The following is a 5,869-nucleotide window of genomic DNA, read 5'->3' on the forward strand; positions in this document are numbered from 1 at the left end:
TAGTGTTGTTCCACGTGACTGTATATAGAGCAGCCCTCTTAACTCCAGTCCTAATGGTGGCATTTATATGTTCTCCACTCAAACACAGTCCGATTCTACCGTTTACTAATTATGAAGCTCACTGGGAGCTGAAGCGAGTGCGTAGCAGCAGGAACAATACAGGAATTTCCTCATATCAGCGCTCATGCTGGCGTCAGGCTTTTGTTACCCAATCAGAAACAGATAATGAATATGTGGGACTGCATGAGTAATGCCTTCTGAAAACAGCAGGTGCATTGCAAGAGGCACAGTGGTCTGAAAAAAATAATGGGTAGAGAATTGAATTGAGAAAAGAATTGAGCATGTATTTCAATATATGTCCTAATGTATACTGTATACATACAAGTGCAATTAGTACAATTACAAAGTGCAATTTATTGAACAAATGCACACTGTATAGATGCTACATATCAGTTTAAAATAGTGGTTAAATACATATCTGTATGTATATGTAGTAAATATAGAAGACAATATTAGTTATAGGGATACATACACTCTGTACATATATTACATTTGTTCTGCCATTGACTTCCACTAAAAGTTAAGGAATTTTTCTCTTCACCCTGTAAAGTTGCTAAATACTATTATTTTACTACTCTGAAATATTGATATGATGATATGATATGATGATATATGAATGTATAGATGATATAGAATATTTGTCCTATATAAGGAAATTGACAAAAATGGTAACAAATGTTGCCATAGATGCCACATATATTTCAATATATGACAAGGATATTATAACTGTCATGCAAAAACCTTGTATCTCCTCCATTTTTGTATTTTTTCACTTTTGTCACTTGAGATGCTATGAAATAATTATGTTAAGGTCCTTTAAATACCGCCTGTAACGTCTAACATCTCCTATATATTACTATCTCTGTCTTGTTCACGTGTCCATGACAAGTCTTCGCAACCCTCCACCACCCCGTCACCTCCCCTTAACTCTGACAGATCTCTCATTCCTTGCTCCACTTGTCAGAGTGTGTGTGTGTGTGTGGGGGGGGGTTAAAATCTTAATAAAATCTTTTCACATTGACTTCCATTGAAATAATAATAAATAATAAATTCCTATAAATAAATGCCCCATAAATTCCATCTCTACCTTGTTCCTGTGTCTATGACAAGTCTGCGCAACCCCACCTCCACCACCCGTCACCTCCCCTTTAACCCTGTCATCTATCATTCCTGGCTCCACACATCAGAGGGGGGGCTTGGCTTGGAACTCCAGCCCAGTTCTTCCTCGTCTCTTACAGGCTTCTCTCAAATCATCATAAGCTAAAGGCCCGATCCGATCTAGCAAAAAGAAGGCTGAAAAAACATGTATCTCCATTTTAGAGATTTTAGTTGGAACCCAGTAGCTGCTTCTGTACACTGTGTAAATACTTCTGGATGAATGGACCAATAGAAATGCTCTAAACGACTTTACATTGACTTCCATTCAGAGTTCAGCACATATTTGGCTTCTCCTGTAACGCCACCATTTTGGAGACACATGGTTTTCATTGGACAGCGATGATATTCTACCATATGCTAGATATTGAAAATCTATATATTGCCACATATTAGATGTCAGTGATTGGACGGGAGGATGGGAGTGGCTATAAATCTAAAAAAAAACACTGAATCATTATCCAGAATCAGCCTGGAAGCATTTATCTGACTGTTAGCTTGCAATAAAACCCTCCATCCTCCTCGTCTAAAGTGCTGCAGGAAAACGACACAGAATGACACAGGCCAGGAGCGTCCAGTTCAGCCTCAATGGCGATGATAATGATCATAGAGTTGGCGATTATGGCGGGATTAACTGTGAGCAACGATGACGATGATGTTCATGATGGTTCCTTTTTCATTGCCTTTCACACATGCTCAGCATTAGTGACCAAAGCTCTGGTCTTCACTGTAAAACCACACCTCTCTCTCTCTCTCTCTCTCTCTCTCTCTCTTTTTCTCTACTGCAGTATGCTACATAAGTCTCAATGCAGGACGAGGCTGCCTGATCCAGATGGTTGCCACATGTTGGTGGTCTTTCAGGTTAACTACTTGTCTCCAGTTTAAAGAGCTGTTGCTAGCTCCAGCTCTTCCTGTTAGGCTCAGCATCCTGTATTTAACACATCTGTCCTCCCTCTGCTTTAATGCTGCTGCTTCTGCAGTGCACCGCCTGCAGTCCCCTTGCTCAACCCTCTCTGATTAAAACGCAGCCAGTGCCAGCACGGCACGCTCAAACCCCTCCCAACCCCCCCCCCCCCCCCCTTCACCCTACACACCCACCCACCCTCCAACACACAAAAAAACCAAGCTCCACAGCTTCATGACTGAGTGGTGAGGAGAAAGATGAAAGTAGGTTCATCACTCCCATCCACCACTGATTAGATACGTTTACGGCTCCAGGCAGGATGGGCAGAGAGAGAGAGAGAGAGAGAGAGAGACAGAGAGAGAGAGAGAGAGAGAGAGAGAGAGAGAGAGAGAGAGACTGATCATTGAGACCTTCCTCCTCTCCCTGCGCTAGCTGAAGACTCTCTTGTAGACCTTCTGGTTGCTGTACCAGTAGCACCACCCAGTGGCTCGAGGATGGCTCTACTCCTCAACCAGATCTCAACATGTCCTCCATGGCACAGCTCAGCTAATTAGCTCGGCCACGCTCGCCGCATTGTCCGGCCCTAAAGGCCACTAAAACCCTCCAGCCACTCTGCCACACAGTGGGGATGTGCTGAACACAGAGGAACGGCCCGGCGCTCTAATCCATACCAGCCCCCTGCAAAAGAGGGCGGCCACACTCGTGCAAAATCAGCCCCTTCTCTAGCTCCCCTCACCATAAAAGCACAGCTTAACACCTCTACTTTATGAGCAAACACGCTGGAGAAACAGGTCAGCGCTTTTTAAAAGTGGTCTTATTCAGCCCCTGGGAGCTGTCTGCTGTAGCTTTCAGGAAATGGTGCATTCAGCACCCCAAAATAACCCCCAAAATAGCCTCTCGTTTATATAACACACTGAAACTGTTTCTCCACTACATGGAGCCTCTGGGATCACAAGCTAATCTTCTTTGGGACTAAAGAAATTGGCAGGTAAGTCAAAGTCTGAATGCATCAGAATGCACCGTGTTCAGATTCACGGCCCAGCAAGGCTGATGTGCAGCAGGCCGGTGTGTGTTCTTGGTGGATTGGATTATCACGAAAGCTCTTTCTATCCAAAGATAAACATCAAACAATTAAACTCATTAACACTTGGCTACACGAGTGCTGACAACACAGGGAGGCTGAAGAAGCAGGGAAGGAAAACGGGCCTTTCGTCCAACCGACAATGGACTCCCCGAAGGGCCAGATCTCTTAAAGACCAATGGAGCAAATTTTTGCCAAGCTTTCCCCACCACTGCCTCCCTCCACTGCCTCCCACCACTGCCTCCCTCCAGAGTTAAGTCAATTCCAGCAGCACACAGAGCGAAGTAGTTGGATCCCATCAGGGGAGTGAAAGGAAGGCAAGAGAGGAGGAAAACATCTACTGGAGAGACCATTGGCTTTGAAGGGACATTATTTACCATCACAATGAATGGTGAAGTGGACAGGTGGACAGCTATGGACAGGTGAAGTGAGCAACACTGATTATTTGGTTCCTCTGACACCACTCAATAGGGTGGGGTCTACATATTACAGACAGCCAGTGAACAGTCAATTCTACCAGAAGACCCCAGAGGTAAGCATACGAGAGGAACACCTTTAAGATGACAACGGATTAACGATGACATGGAGACATGCCTGAACCCCCTGGGCGTGCAGGTAAAGGTCTTTTAAAGACGGTGGGAGGTGGGAGCGTGAGATTGGTTAGTTGGAGCATTAGCATTCGTCTTCTAGTAGAACTTTCATAAAGCTTCTGAGAGCCTAATTATGATGGCTAGACCACTGGGTCAGAACATCTCCTAAACATCAGGGAGGTCTGGTGGGGTGTTGTACCTACCAAGCTCTTAATCGACCCACCTGGACAGAGCACGGCCAGTTGTGCTCTCTTGGATTCCGGCCACTGATGGCAAAGCGGCACGGCTTCTGCATACCCTGCAACTTCACCCGAAAATGAAGGAAGGAACAGTTCTGCAGTGTTTTGTGGTTTTCTGGAAACTAGTACCCAGTCTAGCTTGTGTATACGCCTTATGGTCGACCATTTCTCAGTAGACCGTGGTTAAAACTGCTCAGATACCTTAATAGCTTTTTCTTCTCAGGTTCTCTAGCTGGGTCTTGGGCACTAGCTAATAGTACTAGTTAGTGTTTGGGCACTGGCTGATATATCAAGCTGTTGTTGGAATAGTACTTGGGTCTGTTGGAGTCCAGCTTCAGGGTTTTCCTTCCTTCTATTAAATTATTCTGAACATTTCTGCATTTAAAATAAGGAGCTATATTTATACTGTCCTTTAAATCCTCTTACAAGATCATCATCAGCAGCAGCAGCATCAGCATCATCCCTCTAAAAAAGTAAGGAGGGTGAAAAAAAACAAAAGCACCAGAAGAGGGAGACATAACGTAATTTGTCAAACATCCATCCAGATAGCGAGCGTCCCGTCTGGGGAAACAGGCTGAGAGACTCCGGGGAGAGGAAAACTGGGAGACTGTAGAAACAAACCCTTAGAACACAGACCACCTTCGCTCTGCCACCCCTGTGGCAAAATATACAGTTTCTCATGGATCGGGCCTGGCAGAAAGAGCGTGTAGGCTTATTTTATTTTTATTTCAGACATGGTAAAATAACATTCTGGAGTAAAGGCACGTAGAGGAATTCTAACCAACACAGTCACAGGGGGAGCGGATAAATACAGCCGTCAGTGTAATTCAACATGAGCGTACAATACAGGTGAATAATATACTGAATATGAATGAGTGAGGAGAAACTCTGTACAGAGGACATTTACAACCTTTCTGATAGCAGCACTGTACATTCAGTGAGTGAGTGTCACACATTCGCACCCACAAAACAAAGAGCATTTACACAAGGTTGGGATAAAAACTGCAAAAAGAAACTGCTAACAGATGAACAGGATGGCCGTGTGTAGAGGAATCTGATGATACTACCTGTGCACACCTAAGCTCAGCTGTTTCAGAGGCAGCATCTTACAATCAGTCTTCTGTTCTGCGATTGTGCGATAGTATGGAATTAACCCCCTTAATCTCTAAAGTCAGGCACTTTCTGTCTTTGCTTTTCTTATCTGATTCCTAAAATACTACACAGCACTGATCACAATGTCATATATACGGTATGGGAATACCATAAATATATGTATATATATTTCATGTGCAATTGTTGGAACTACTTCCAATTGGATTAAACCTAGTGTTTTGCTGCTGTTATTAAAAAACTTGTATTTCCCAAACAGCAAGTTTACAGGAGAAGGAAAAACGAGTAGTGTAGAAATATTCCATTCCAAGTCGTTTTGGAGCATTTGTATTTCTAATGTAAAGAACAACTGACATTAAAATGATGTCTAAACGTAGAAAAATGCCAAAAGTGGAGAAACAAGGTTTGTAGAGAACTAAAAATGCAGTAAAAAATGAATACAGTAGCACAGTAACCCAGCGTCGCCCAAACATTCTGCTCTTCTGGAATTTAATAAATACTTCAAATCGCCGCTGTTGCAAAAAAGTCACCTCAGAAACAGCAACTTTACAGGAGAAGTAAAAAAAAACAACATTTTAGTTAAAGTTAATGTAAAAAGATTATAGTCCAAGTCATTGTGGAGCATTTCTATTGGTCCATTCATCATGAAATGTTAAAAATTAAAAAAACAAAACAAACAAAAAAAAACTTTTATAAAATCTTTATAAAAAACAAAATGAAACTAATAACT

This window comes from Salminus brasiliensis, chromosome 13 (genome assembly GCF_030463535.1).
Source record: "Salminus brasiliensis chromosome 13, fSalBra1.hap2, whole genome shotgun sequence".
NCBI lineage: Eukaryota > Metazoa > Chordata > Actinopteri > Characiformes > Bryconidae > Salminus > Salminus brasiliensis.